We start from the raw sequence: 16,186 nt of genomic DNA, 5'->3' as shown, positions 1-16,186 counted from the left end.
TTACAAAAAGGAAAGATTAAAATCTCGCTTTTAACCATTGTAGATAACTACAAAAAAGGAAATATTTTAACAAAATTAAAATATCTCTTTTAACCATTGTAGATAACTACAAAAAAGGAAAAATTTTAACAAAATTAAAATATCTCTTTTAACCATTGTAGATAACTACAAAAAGGAAAGATTTTAACAAAATTAAAATATCTCTTTTAACTATTGTAGATAACTACAAAAAAAGAAAGATTTTAATAAAATTAAATTCTCTCTTTTAACCATTATAGATAACTACAAAAAGGAAAGATTTTAACAAAATTAAAATCTATCTTTTAATCCATTGTAGAAAGCTATAAAAAGGAAAGATTTTAACAAAATTTTATTTTCAACAAAACTTCCTTTTCTCATCTTGTATGGCCGACCCCATGCTTGGTACCAAGCATGGCTTGGCCGACCCACATCTTGGGTACCAAGAGGGCTTGGCCGATCCCTTGCTTGGGCACCAAGCAAGGATGTGACCGACCCCTCATTTGGGTAAGAAGGAAAATCAAAATGGGTGAACGCGATGCTTTATAGAGGCTACAGTAGGGACCGAGAAGAGGAATTGGTTTTGGCCTCCCGATGAGCTTGAGCTTCCTGTGTTCGACCCGAACACCCAACTCAAGTTCATCAATAATAACTCATACCACTAATGAGTTATTATTGAACTGCCGCACCAATTCCATATTACATTATGGGCTCCTTCTTATCATGAGGGCGTTAATCTCCTTGTATTTAAAATATCGAATGCCCATTAATTAAATGAGTTACTGACAACTCACTTAATTAACATCTAGTTCCAAGAGTAGTACCACTTAACTTTATTGTCATATCGGAACTAGGTCCACCTACAGGGTTTACATGATAATCCTTATGAGCTTCTTAAGGGGACATCATCAACCTAGTTAATTAGGACACAGTTTCCTTCTATAATCAACAACACACCATATAAATAATATTATTCCCCAATTTATCGGGCCTATTGATTTAACGAATAAATCTCACCCATTGATAAATTAAAGAAATAAATACTAAGTACATGTGCTTGTTATTATTGTTAGGATGTATACTAAAAGCCTAGCTTTTGTATGAACATTTATTGAATGAATATTTATTTTGTAATAAGAATCACATTAGTCAAATGTCTGCATTTAGTTAAATGCAGTTGTCCATTTAATTTATATTATAAATAACATGGTGTGTGGTGTCACACAGAAGATCATGTTATCAGTTCCTTATAAATTATAAATAGTAGCTCACAACCAAGATGGATTGGGACATACCATTGGAATGGTTGTAGTGTAATTTGGTACTAGTTTATCTTGACTATAAAATTACACTAGTACATTATGTGTGTATTGAGCAGGACCATTTGAGGTTGTTCCTTTTATACTGACTACATTAAAGAATATAACCTCTGTTATTATAGATATGTGTACTCTTAATTCAGATATAATAACAAGCACATATACTTAGTATTTATTTCTTTAATTTATCAATGGGTGAGATTTATTCGTTAAATCAATAGGCCCGATAAGATGAGAAATAATATTATTTATATGGTGTGTTGTTGATTATAGAAGGAAATTGTGTCCTAATTATCTAGGTTGATGATGTCCCCTTGAGGAGCTCATAAGGATTGTCATGTAAACTCTGCAGGTGGACCTAGTTCCGACATGACAATAAAGTCGAGTGGTACTACTGTTAGAGCTAGATATTAATTAAGTGAGTTGTCAGTAACTCATTTAATTAATGGGCATTCGATATCTTAAACACAAGAAGATTAACGCACTCATGATAAGAAGGAGCCCATAAAGTAATATGGGATTGGTGCAGTAGTTCAATAATAACTCTTTAGTGCCATGAGTTATTATTGATGAACTTGAGTTGGGAGTTCGGGTTGAATACAGGAAGCTCATGCTCATTGGGAGACCCAAACCAATTCCTCCTCTCGGTCCCTGTTGTAGCCTCTATAAAGCTTTGTATCCACAAAGTCCACTTCTTACCCAAGTAATGGGCCAGACACATCCTTGCTTTGTGCAAGGGGGCTGGTCAAGCATTAGCTTGGAGCACAAGTAGTGGTCGGCCAAGCCTTGCTTGGTGCCAAAGCAAGGGTCCGATCATAGCATGATAGAAAAGGAGATTTTATTTAAAATTAAATTTTGATAAAATCTTTCCTTTTTTGAAGCCATCCACATGGTTTTAAAAGAGAGTTTTAAATTCTAAAATCTTTCCTTTTATAGCTATCTACAAAGGATTAAAAGAGAGATTTTAATTTTGTTAAAATCTTTCCCTTTTTGTAGTTATCTATAATGTTTAAAAGAGAGATTTTAATCTTGATAAGACTTTCCTTTTTTGTAACCATGATTTAAAAGAGAAGCTTTAATTTTAATGTTTCCTTTTTTTTAGCCATCTGCAATGTTTAAAAGAAAGAGATTAATTTTAAAACTTTCCTTTTGTAGCCATCACAATAGGAAATTTAAAAGAGAGAGATTTTAATTATTATTAAAATTTCTTTTTTTTCCATGACTAAGGATTATAAAAGAGAGGTAGAGGGTGCCTTACAAGAGAAAGAAAAATCTCTCAAAAGCTCCTCTCTTTTCCTTGGTGGTCGGCACCCCTCTCTCTGTTCTTTCCTTGCTTGTTCTCCTCGGGCCGACCACTATTTTTAGCTATTCTTCTTCTCATCTTGCTTGGTTGCCTAAACCTTGCTTGGAGGGGAAGAACATAAGGGTCGGTGGTTGCTTGGAGAAGAAGGAGAAGAGAAGGAAGTTTCCTATTTTGGCATTCTTTGGGTGGCCGAAACTTGTAGGCAAAGAAGAAGGTTTGGGTGGATTTCATCTTGGTAGATCATCGCCCACACGACGTCTAAGAGGAGGAGAGGAATACAGAAGAAGATCAAGAGGTCTTCGTTTACAAAGAAAGGTATAACTAGTTCTTAATTCCGCAGCAAAACTAATTTTTCTTTGTATGGATCCTGAAATACCAACACAAGAGGCTAGCGATTTTGTGTTTCATTTTTTGTGTTTCGATTTAGTGTTTTGATCTTGTGCTTCTATTGAGGTCTCTGTAGTTAAACCTAGGGTTACTATAAGAAGTTTAAATATCTAATTTCTTTGAAAGCCTATGTCTAGGAAGTTGTGGATGATCTCATACACAAGAAGGTCGAGTGCCTCGCCATGTATAACTTGGAAGCCAATCCTTAAAGTAGATATTTAATCAACTTCTATAACATGGGATGAACTTGAATTAATAATGCTAAGTATCGTTTGCAATCCAAGTTTTAACTACTAAAGAACACATGTGTTGAACTTAAAGTAAAAATTTTAAGTTCCGTTTCCAATTTAAGTTTAACTCATGAGGAATACATAGGTTGTTAGGAATGTTCTGTGCTTGTAAATATTTTTGTACAGGGGAAGCAGAACAGAATTTTGAGTAGTAACCAACAATTGACATCAGAGCTAGTTTTCTACCTCTGTGTGTTTGGTTTTCAATTAAATTGTGCACTCTTCATACATAAATTTAGGCAGGATAATAGTAGGATGTGTAAATAGATTAACTCTGTGGTTGCAAGCATCCTAGTTCCAACTATTATGGCCCTATTGTGTTTGTGTGTGATTGGACCCTCGGGCATGTCGAGCGCATTTTATGTGTATGCATGATTGCAATTATTAAATATAGCAGGAACTGTATTAGTTTTAGGATTTTACATTCTGTTTGATCTAGATTACATGTACATTCCCTTGTGGAATATAAGATCGATAAATGTAAAATTTTATTTTTGTCGCAGATCATATCCTTGCGAGGCGTGGTGCTATTTGAGGACCAGAGGCTCAGCAGAAAATGAAGCAAGATAGATGTGACGATATGACCCGTTGGCGGCTGCTAGGGTTGGTGGCACACGGAGGATAGCTATGGATGAGGTCATAATAGTTGGAAAAATATTTTTCATATTTATTGCCTTTTATGTTATTTATGTGTTGTGTGTGTGTGCATGTTAAAATTCCTCATTTTAAATAACTAAGTGGGAGAGGAATTATTTAAATTTCACGGTCTCTATTATTGGTTTGTAAGTGATGCATTCAAACTTGCGTGTTGGCTTTGAGTGACTTTCTCCACATCGGATGAGTTTGTTTGTGGATCACTAGATGAAACTCCCTTTATGGATGATTATAGGAAATTATTTAGGTTTGTGTGATATTCTCCATCTGAAGGGGCACAATCCTATTTAATGGACTAAGTATCAAGTAATGATATACACTTTGACGCATTTAATAGTATCCTCCCCATCGGAGTCATTACTATTATTTGTGTGACCGAAGAAAAACCAACTATTAATTTTATTTTTCATAAAGTTAGGTTGACAAGATAATAAAATTAATGGGTAAAACCCCCTCTTTCAAATGTTTGAATTTGTATATGTCCACACTATCGTGGTATATAAAATTTACAATGTTTTGAGGTGTTGGTGAATTTAAATGATATTGTTTGAGGAATCAATATTATTTTAAATTCTTAAGTTTTGACCAAATATTTTGTGATTCTTAGGATTTCAAATGGCATTTAATATTCTTGCAGTTATATAGAAAGAGAACAAACTTACTAGACCCAATTATATAGATTGGAAGAGAAACTTAGATATTGCCTTAATTGTTGAAGGCTACAAGTTCGTACTTTTAAAGATCTATCCAAGCTTGCCTAATAGTGATTCTAGTGAAGAGGAGATTGAGTGTCATAAGAAATGGGTCAGGGTAGATGAGATGGTGCGGTGTTATATTTTGGCTTCTATGTCAAATGTACTGCAACATCAATATTAGGTCATGCCTACTGCTTATGACATGATGCACAATCTCAAGGAACTCTTCGGACACCAAAATCGGGCTGCTAGGCAATAGGCTATGAGAAATTTGATGACGACCACCATGACTGAGGGGGCACCCGTAAGGGATCATATCCTCAAAATGATGGCTCATTTAAATGAGATAGAAATCCTTGGGGATGAAATCGATGGGGAAACCCAGGTCGATATCATTCTCCAAACATTGCCTAAAAGTTTTGAGTAGTTTCGCTTAAACTACAACATGAACAAAAGGGTTTATTCATTGGCGGAACTTCTGACAGAACTTCAAGCAGCGAAAGGGTTATTTCGTCAAAGCTCTCAAATTCACATAGCTGAAAATGTTTCTACTTCTAAACCGAAAGGTAGAAAGAAGAAAAAGAAACAAGTTGATTTAGCAAAGAAAGTGAATCGATCTCTAGGGACTGAACCGAATGTAGGTGTGAAGAAGCCAAAGGGCAAGTGCTTCACATGCAAGTAGTCTGGACATTGGAAGGTGGGTTGTCTTCATAGAAAGGAGAACAATAAAGGTATATCTTATTCTCTAGTAGTTGAAACATGTTTAGTGGTATTATCTACTGGTACCTGGTGTGTAGATACGAGAGCCACTAATCATGTATGCAATTCATTGTAGGGGTTCCAGGAAACTCGACGACTACATGAAGGGGAGATTACCATCTACATGGGTAATGCTACAAAAGTAGCGGCTGTTGTAGTGGGAGATGTTTATTTGTCTTTTGATAGGAATAAAACATTGATTTTGAGAAATTGTCTTTATGTACAAAGTTTTAGAAAGAACTTAATTTCATTTTCTAAACTCTTTATGGATAGATATTCTATTTTTTTATGATAAAGTAGTTGTCAAGAAAAATAGGGAAGATATATGTTCTGGTACATTGGTTGGCAATTTGTATACTCTAAATCCAATAACTCCCATGATGTAACAAATGGAAATTAATAACACATCTTCTAATTCTAATAAGAGAAAGCAACCTTCGGAAATGAACCAAACATATCTTTGGCATCTAAGGCTAGGTCATATTAATTTAAGTAGGATTCAAAGGTAAATAGCCGATGGACCTTTGAGTTCATTGTTGGTGGAAGACTTTCCAACCTACGAATCTTGCTTAGAATGAAAAATGACCAAGAGATTTTTTAATGCCAAGGGGTATAGAGCCAAAGATGTGTTAGAATTGGTTCATTTTGATTTGTGTGGACCTATGACTATCCAGGCAAGAGGTGATTTCGAATATTTTGTCTCTTTTATAGACGACTATTCGAGATACGGGTACATTTACTTGATGCATCGCAAGTCTGAATACTTTGATAAGGTCAAAGAGTACAAGGCTGATATGGAGAAATGTCATTGTAAAAGTATCAAGACACTACAGTCTGATCGTGGTGGCGAGTACCTCTTAGGAGAGTTTAGGAGTTACTTATCAGAGACCGGGATTCAATCTCAACTATCTGCACCTGGTACACCCCAACAGAATGGTATGGCAGAACGAAGGAATATAAATCTTATGAAAATGGTTAGATCAATGATGAGTTATTCAGAATTACCAAATTCGCTTTGGGGATATGCTCTAGAAACGGCAGTGTATATTCTAAACTTTGTACCTTCTAAGTCAGTACCCTCTACTCCCACAGAATTATGGAATGGCCGTAAGCCTAGTCTGAAGCATATTCGGATTTGGGGTAGTCCAGCACATATGCTGAAGGGAGACACTAATAAGTTGGAATCACGTACAGAAGTTCGTTTGTTTGTGGGTTATCCTAAAGGAACGAAAGGCGATTTATTTTATAGTCCTAAAAATTAGAAGGTCATTGTTAGCACCAATGCCCGATTTTTAGAAGATGACTATGTAATGAACCACAAGCCCATGAGTAAAATTGTTCTTGAAGAAATAAGAGAATACACGTCTACCTTAGTATTTGTTGGAGTGTATACTGAAAGCCTAAGCTTTTGTAAACATTTATGTTAAATAAAGAATCACATTTGGTCAATTTATCTACATTTGTTTGTAGTTGTTCAATTGATTTATATTGTAGATAATATAGTATGTGGTGTCACATAAAGAAGATGATGTTATCAGTACCTTATAAATTATAAACAGTAGCTCACGACCAAAATGGAAAGGAACAAACCATTGGAAGGTCGTAGTGTAATTAGGAATTAGTTTATCTTGACTATATAATTACACTAGTACACTTAGAGTGTATTGAGTAGGACCATTTGAGGTTGTTTCTTTTATACTGACTTTATAAAGGAACAAATACTTCGGTTATTATGGAAGTGTGTGCTCTTAATCCTAATATAATAACAAGCACATATATTTGATATTTATTTCTTTAATTTATCAATGGGTGAGATTTAGTTCGATGAATCAATAAACCCGATAAGTTGGAAATGATATCACTTATAGTGTGTGTTGTTGATTATAGAAGGAAACTGTGTCCTAGAGATACTAGGTTGATAATGTCCCCAAGAGGAGCTCATAAGGATTGTCATGTTAAATCCTGCAGGTGGACTTACTCTGACATGACGATAAGGTTGAGTGGTACTACTCTTGGACTAAGATATTAATTAAATTAGTTGTCAGTAACTCACTTAATTAGTGGACATTCGATATCTTAAACACAGGGAGACTAACACACTCATAATAAGAAGGAGCCCAAAAATGTAATTTGGAATTGGTGCGGTAGTTCAATAATAGTTCTCTAGTGGAATGAATTATTATTGATAAAATTAAGTTGTGTGTTCGGGGCGAACACGGGATGCTTAATTTTATCGGGAGACCAAAACCAATTCCTCCTCTCGGTCCCTATCATAGCCTCTTATTTATAGAGTACTATACCCACCTATACCCACCTTCATACCCCTGAGAAGGGGGCCGGCCAAGCTAGCTTGTGGTTCAAGCTAGGGCCAGCTAAGCCTTGGTTCATGGGTGGCCGGCCCTAGCTTGAACCCAAGCTTAAGTGGCCGGCCCCCATTAAATTAAAAAGAATTTTAATTTTAATTTTTATTATGTGGAAGATATAATTTATTACAGAGAATTAAAATTAAAATATCTCTCTTTAAAAGATCTACAAAAGATTAAAAGAAAGAGATTAGATCTCTTTCCTTATTTGTAGATTGGAAAGATATTTTATTTTTTCTCTCTGAAAAATTATTCGCATGTTGAAAATTAAAATTATAGAAATTTCTTTTTATCAACCATGAAGGGATTTTAAAAGGAAATTTTATTTTTTAAATTTCCAAAGACAAAAAAGGAAGTTTTAATTGTTGATTAAAATTATCCTATTTGCTCTACATAAGGTGGCCGGCCACATACAATTAATTAGGAAAATTTATTTAATTTTTTCTTAATTAATTGTTGTCAAGGAAAGTTAAGGAAATTTTATTATAAATAAATTTCCTTATTTGCCAAAGCCAAGGAATATAAAAGAAGGGGTAGGGGTGCCTTCATGGTGAACAACCTCTATTATTCTCCCTCTCCTATTCCTTGGTGTGGCCGGCCAACATCCTCTCCCTCTCTTCCTCTTTGTGGTGGCCGAAACATCCCTCTTGCTTGGAGTTCTTGTGGTGGCCGGATACTACTTGGAGAAGAAGAAGAAGAAGAAGGAGAGAAAGCTTGCATCCCTTGGAGCTTGGTTTGTGTTTTTCTTCTTCCTTGGTGAAGCTCTCTTGTTTTGGCCGAACCTAGCTAGGAGGAGAAGAAGGTGTTTGGTGGTTTCTCATCTTGGAAGATCGTTGCCCACACAACGTCCGAGGTTAGAAGAGGAATACGGTAGAAGATCAAGAGGTTTTTCTAAAAGGTATAACTAGTAATTTTTCCTTTCCGCATCATACTAGTTATTTTTGGAAATAATACCAAATATAAGAGGCTTACGATTCTAGTATTTCGAATATGCTTTTCGATGTTGTGTTCTTTAGTTTTATTTGTCCCTGTGATTTGATTGTTCTTTTCGGTTAACCTAAAGTTATTTTAGGAAATTAAATATTAGCTTTCTATAAAAGGTTTTGTCTAGTCAGTGGTGGTTGCTCCCATATCCAAGAAGGCCATGTGCCTCGCCACGTCAGTACTGGGAACCAATTATGGAAATTAATATTTAATGGAATTAATAACTTAAGGTGATTTGGGTCGAACGTGTTAAGTTCCGCAGGAGATCCAAGTCAAAATCTAAAAGAACAAATAGATTAAGTTTTGGATCAAACGTGTTAAGTTCCGCAGGCGATCCAAAATTTAATTTAAAAGAACACATGGTAGCTAGGAAAAGGTTCAGACCTTTGTACAAACTTTTTGTACAATGGAACCTATAGGTTTTCCGAGTATCAACCAACAATTGGTATCAGAGCCGGAGTTTTGCCTCTGTGTATTTGGTATTAGTTTAATTATGCACATGTCATACATAATTAAGGCAGGATAATAGTAGGATGTGCTAACTTTGTGGATGCAGGATCCAACTATTATGACTTTTAGTTATTATGTGTGTGATTGGACCCTTGGACATGTCAAGGGCATTTATATGTATGTGCATGATTGTATTAAAAATACAGCAGGAGCTGTATTTAGTTTTATTAGGATTTTGTTTTTGATCTAGATACATGTACATTCCTTTTATGGAATATAGGATCAAAAATGTAAAATTCTATTTATGTCGCCGATCGAATCTTGTAAAGCGTGGAACCTTCTAAGGACCAGAGGCGCAGCGGAACTAGGAGCAAGATGGATGAGACAGCTAGACCCGGTGGCGGTGGCCAAATATAGCACCAACTTGGGATGACAACACACGGAGGACAACTATAGATAAAAGCCATAATAGTTGAAAATTAGATTTTCTATTTATTGCTTTTATATTGTGTTGTGTGTGTATGTTAGTTTACATGTTTAGTAGGCTAGCATAGTTAAAATTCCTCATTTATAAATAATTAAGTGGGAGAGGGATTTTTAAGTAAATCCCAAGGTCTCCATTACTGGTTTGTAAGTGATGCAAACAAGCTTGCGCGTTGGCTCTGAGTGCCTTCCTCCATAACGGATGAGCTTGTTTGTGGATCACAAGAACAGACTTCCATTTTTGGATGACTATAGGAAGTTAATTAAGAGCGTGTGATCTTCCCCAACGGAAGGGGCATAATCTTATTAATGGACATAGTGTCAAGTAATGGTATACACTTAGACACATCTAATAGTATCATCCCCATCGGAGTCACTGCTATTATTTGTGTGACCAAAAGACACCAACTATTAATTTTATTTGTCAAAAAGTTAGGTTGACAAGATAAAAAAATTAATGGGTTAAAACCCTCCTTTTACAAATGTTGAATTTGTATACGTCCACACTAACGTGGCATACAAAATTCACAGTTTTTTGAGGTGTTGGTTAATTTAAAACAATATTGTTTGAGGAATCAATATTATTCTAAATTTAGATTTCTGACCAAAACTTATTTGTGATTCTTAGGATGACTTTCAACCCACTGTCCATCATACTTCAACAGAATAGACTTACTGGACCTAATTACATAGATTGGAAAAGGAACCTGGACATTGTCCTTACTGCTGAAAGTTATAAATTTGTACTGACTGAGCCTTGTCCTGAAGCACCTACTGGTGAATCTACCCAAGAGGAGATTGAATATCATAGGAAATGGGTAAAAGCAGATGAGATGGCACGGTGTTACATTTTGGCTTCAATGTCAAATGTATTACAACATCAGCATCAAGATTTACCAACAGCCTATGATATTATGAACAATCTCAAGGAACTCTTTGGTCATCAGGATAGGGCTTCTAGACAAGAAGCCATGAGAAAGATAATGACAACCACCATGCAAGAGGGTATTCCTGCGAGGGATCATATCCTAAAGATGATGGCTTATCTGAACAAGATACAGATCCTTGGAGGAGAAATTGATGGGGAAACCCAGATCGATATGATCCTCCAAACACTACCTAGAAGTTTTGAGCAATTCCGCCTAAATTACAATAAGAATAAAAGGGTATATTCATTGGCGGAACTACTGACAGAACTTCAGGCAGCAGAAGGATTATTTCGTCACAATGCTCAAATTTACTATGCTGAAAATGGTTCTACTTCTAAGCCGAGAGGAAAGAAGAAGAAGAAACAAGTCGGTTCAGCAAAGAAAGTGAATAAGTCTCAGAGTACGGGATTTAAAGTTGGAGTGAAGAAGCCGAAGGGCAAGTGCTTCATCTGCAAGCAGGCAGGACATTGGAAGGCGGACTGTCCTTGTAGGAACCAAAACAAAGGTATATCTCATGCTCTAGTTGTTGAAACATGTTTAGCGGTGTTATCTACCAGCACCTGGTGTGTAGATACGGGAGCCACTGATCATGTCTGCAATTCCTTGCAGTGGTTACAGGAAACCCGACTATCTGAAGGAGAAATTACCGTCTACATGGGCAATGCTACTAAGGTGGCAGCTGTTGCAGTGGGAGACGCCTACTTATCTTTTAGTAAAAATAAAAATTTGGTTTTAAGAAATTATCTTTATGTACCCAGTTTTAGAAAGAATTTAATTTCAGTTTCTAAACTGTTTTTAGATGGATATTCAGTTTCTTTCAGTAACGATGTAGTTATTAAGAGAAATAAAGTGATTATCTATTCTGGTACATTAGTTGGCAATTTGTATACTTTAAATCCAATTTCTTCCACAAAGCAAAACATAGAAATTTATAACTCATCTTCTAACTCAAATAAAAGAAAAGAACCTTCGGGAATGAACCAAGCATATCTTTGGCATCTAAGGCTTGGTCATATTAACTTAAGTAGGATTCAGAGGCTTATAGCCGATGGACTTTTGGGTTCATTAGAGTTGGAAAATTTTCCAACTTGTGAATCCTGCTTGGAAGGTAAAATGACCAAGAGGCCGTTCAAGGCTAAGGGGTATAGATCCAAAGAAGTGTTAGAGTTGGTTCACTCTGATTTGTGTGGTCCTATGTCTGTCCTGGCAAGAGGAGGTTTTGAATATTTTGTCTCTTTCATAGACGATTATTCAAGATATGGATACATTTACCTAATACGTCGCAAGTCCGAGTGCTTTGATAAGTTCAAAGAGTACAAGGCTGATGTGGAGAAACGACTAGGTGAAAGTATCAAGACACTACGGTCAGATCGTGGTGACGAATACCTCTTAGGAGAGTTTAGGAATTACTTATCAGAGGTCGGGATTCAATCCAAACTGTCCGTACCTGGTTCACCCCAACAGAATGGTGTGGTAGAACGAAGGAATAGGACTCTTATGGAGATGGTTAGATCGATGATGAGTTATTCAGAATTACCAAATTCGTTTTGGGGATATGCTCTGGAAACAGCAGTGTATGTTCTGAACTTAGTACCTTCTAAATCAGTTTCTTCTACTCCCATAGAATTGTGGAATGGGCGAAAACCCAGTCTAAGACATATTCAGATTTGGGGTAGTCCAGCACATGTGCTGAAACCAGATGCTGATAAGTTAGAATCTCGTACAGAAGTTCAAGTGTTTGTGGGATATCCCAAAGGAACGAAAGGAGGTTTATTTTATAGTCCTAAAGACCAGAAGGTCATTGTTAGCACCAATGCCCAGTTTTTAGAAGAAGACTATATAATGGATCACAAGCCCAGTAGTAAAGTTGTTTTAGAAGAACTAAGAGAGGACACGTCTACTTTAGTACCAACAGTACAAGATGAAGTACCACAAGAAACTGCGACACTTGTCACACATGATACACAACCACAGACAGTGCCTCGTCGTAGTGGGAGGGTTGTAAGGCAGCCTGAGAGATTCATGTTTTTGGGAGAGTTTTCGGACTTGATCCCGGGTAAACATGAACCTGATCCCCGAACATATGACGAAGCACTCGAAGATATAGATGCAGCATCTTGGCAAAAGGCGATGAATTCTGAAATAGAGTCTATGTACTCTAATAAGATCTGGGGGCTTGTAGAACCACCTGATGGTGTAAAAGCCGTTGGATGCAAGTGGATCTACAAAAGGAAAAGAGGGACAGACGGGAAGGTAAAAACCTTCAAAGCTTGGCTTATTGCGAAAGGGTACACTCAGAAAGAGGGAATCGATTATGAGGAAACCTTTTCACCGGTAGCCATGCTTAAGTCCATCCGGATACTTATCATTCTATTATGGAGATATTTAAATGGATGTCGATGACACTTTCCTTAATGGAAGTCTTGAAGAGAACATCCATATGAAGCAACCAGAAGGGTTCATTGAAAAAGGCAAAGAGCATCTAGTGTGTAAGCTCAATCGGTCCATTTATGGACTGAAGCAAGCTTCAAGATCTTGGAACATCCGGTTTAATGAAGTAATCCAGTCATATGGATTTATTCAAAGTCCGGATGAGTCTTGTGTATATAAGAAGTGTAACGGAAACGTGGTGGTATTTCTTGTACTATACGTAGATGATATTTTGTTAATTGGCAACAATGTCAAGGTATTATCAGACATAAGGGTATGGTTGTCCAAACAATTTGATATGAAGGACTTAAGAGAGTGTGCACACATACTTGGAATCAAAGTAATAAGGGATCGCAAGAAAAGAATATTGTGTTGTCTCAAGCTTCATATATAGATACAATCCTTGCTCATTTTAGTATGCAGGATTCCAAGAAAGGTTTCTTACCTTTCAGGCATGGAATAGCTCTATCTAAAGAGATGTCTCCTAAGACTTCAAAGGAGATAGAAGACATGAAAGCAGTTCCTTATGCCTCGGCGGTAGGAAGCCTTATGTATGCAATGCTATGTACGAGACCAGATATTTGTTTTGCTGTGGGCATGGTCAGCAGATATCAGAGTAACCCTGGATAAGGACATTGGACTGCGGTAAAGCATATATTAAAGTACCTGAGAAGGACTAGAGATTATATGCTAGTTTACCAAGCAGACGATTTGCTCCCTGTGGGTTACACGGATTCAGATTTCCAATTAGATAGGGACAACAGTAAGTCTACATCAGGCTATGTGTTTACTTTAGGAGGTGGAGCCATTTCATGGAGGAGTGTTAAGCAGAAATGCGTTTCGGACTCAACCATGGAAGCAGAGTATGTAGCAGCCTCTGAGGCAGGTAAAGAAGCAGTATGGCTCAGGAACTTTCTAATGGACTTAGATGTGATTCCTAGTTTGCCCAAAATCATCACAATTTATTGTGATAATAGCGGTGCAGTTGCAAACTCGAAGGAACCACGAGCTTATAAGGCAAGTAAATATATAGAGCGCAAGTACCACCTGATACGAGATATCGTGTAGCGAGGAGAAGTTGTCATCGCCAAGATTGCATCAGCGGATAACCTGGCAGATCCTTTCACTAAGGCCCTTCCGACGAAAGCTTTTGATCGTCATGTGGAGGGAATGGGAATCAGATGTATGGTAGAAGATATGGCAGCTTAGTCATTAGTATAAGTGGGAGATTGTTGGAGTGTACACTGAAAGCCTAAGCTTTTGTAAACATTTATGTTAAATAAAGAATCACATTTGTTCATTTATCTACATTTGTTTGTAGTTGTTCAATTGATTTATATTGTAGATAACATAGTATGTGGTGTCACATATAGAAGATGATGTTATCAGTACCTTATAAATTATAAACAATAGCTCACGACCAAAATGGAAAGGAACAAACCATTGGAAGGTCGTAGTGTAATTAGGAATTAGTTTATCTTGACTATATAATTACACTAGTACACTTAGAGTGTATTGAGTAGGACCATTTGAGGTTGTTTCTTTTATACTGACATTATAAAGGAACAAATACTTCGGTTATTATGGAAGTGTGTGCTCTTAATCCTAATATAATAACAAGCACATATATTTGATATTTATTTCTTTAATTTATCAATGGGTGAGATTTAGTTCGATGAATCAATAAACCCGATAAGTTAGGAAATGATATCACTTATAGTGTGTGTTGTTGATTATAGAAGGAAACTGTGTCCTAGAGATACTAGGTTGATAATGTCCCCAAGAGGAGCTCATAAGGATTTTCAGGTTAAACCCTGCAGGTGGACTTAGTCCGACATGAAGATAAGGTTGTGTGGTACTACTCTTGGACTAAGATATCAATTAAATGAGTTGTCAGTAGCTCACTTAATTAGTGGACATTTGATATCTTAAAAACAGGGAGACTAACACACTCATAATAAGAAGGAGCCCAAAAATGTAATTTGGGATTGGTGCGGTAGTTCAATAATAGTTCTCTAGTGGAATGAATTATTATTGATAAAATTAAGTTGTGTGTTCGGGGCGAACACGGGATGCTTAATTTTATTGGGAGACGAAAACCAATTCCTCCTCTGGGTCCCTATCGTAGCCTCTTATTTATAGAGTACTATACCCACCTATACCCACCTTCATACCCATGAGAAGGGGGCCGGCCAAGCTAGCTTGTGGTTCAAGCTAGGGCCGGCCAAGCCTTGGTTCATGGGTGGCCGGCCCTAGCTTGAACCCAAGCTTAAGTGGCCGGCCCCCATTAAATTAAAAAGAATTTTAATTTTAATTTTTATTATGTGGAAGATATAATTCATTACAGAGAATTAAAATTAAAATATCTCTCTTTAAAAGATCTACAAAAGATTAAAAGAAGGAGATTAGATCTCTTTCCTTATTTGTAGATTGGTAAGATATTTTATTTTTTCTCTCTGAAAAATTATTCACATGTTGAAAATTAAAATTATAGAAATTTCTTTGTATCAACCATGTAGGGATTTTAAAAGGAAATTTTATTTTTTAAAATTTCCAATGACAAAAAAGGAAGTTTTAATTGTTGATTAAAATTATCCTATTTGCTCTACATAAGGTGGTCGGCCACATACAATTAATTAGGAAAATTTATTTAATTTTTTCTTAATTAATTGTTGTCAAGGAAAGTTAAGGAAATTTTATTATAAATAAATTTCCTTATTTGCCAAAGCCAAGGAATATAAAAGAAGGGGTAGGGGTGCTTTCATGGTGAACAACCTCTATTATTCTCCCTCTCCTATTCCTTGGTGTGGCCGGCCAACATCCTCTCCCTCTCTTCCTCTTTGTGGTGGCCGAAACATCCCTCTTGCTTGGAGTTCTTGTGGTGGCCGGATACTACTTGGAGAAGAAGAAGAAGAAGGAGAGAAAGCTTGCATCCCTTGGATCTTGGTTGGTGTTTTTCTTCTTCCTTGGTGAAGCTCTCTTGTTTTGGCCGAACCTAGCTAGGAGGAGAAGAAGGTGTTTGGTGGTTTCTCATCTTGGAAGATCGTTACCCACACAACGTCCGAGGTTAGAAGAGGAATACGGTAGAAGATCAAGAGGTTTTTCTAAAAGATATAACTAGT

The sequence above is a fragment of the Zingiber officinale genome, chromosome 10B (assembly GCF_018446385.1).
Source record: "Zingiber officinale cultivar Zhangliang chromosome 10B, Zo_v1.1, whole genome shotgun sequence".
Taxonomy (NCBI): domain Eukaryota; kingdom Viridiplantae; phylum Streptophyta; class Magnoliopsida; order Zingiberales; family Zingiberaceae; genus Zingiber; species Zingiber officinale.
The sequence above is the reverse complement of the archived record's forward strand: the minus strand, read 5'-3'. Positions refer to the sequence as shown.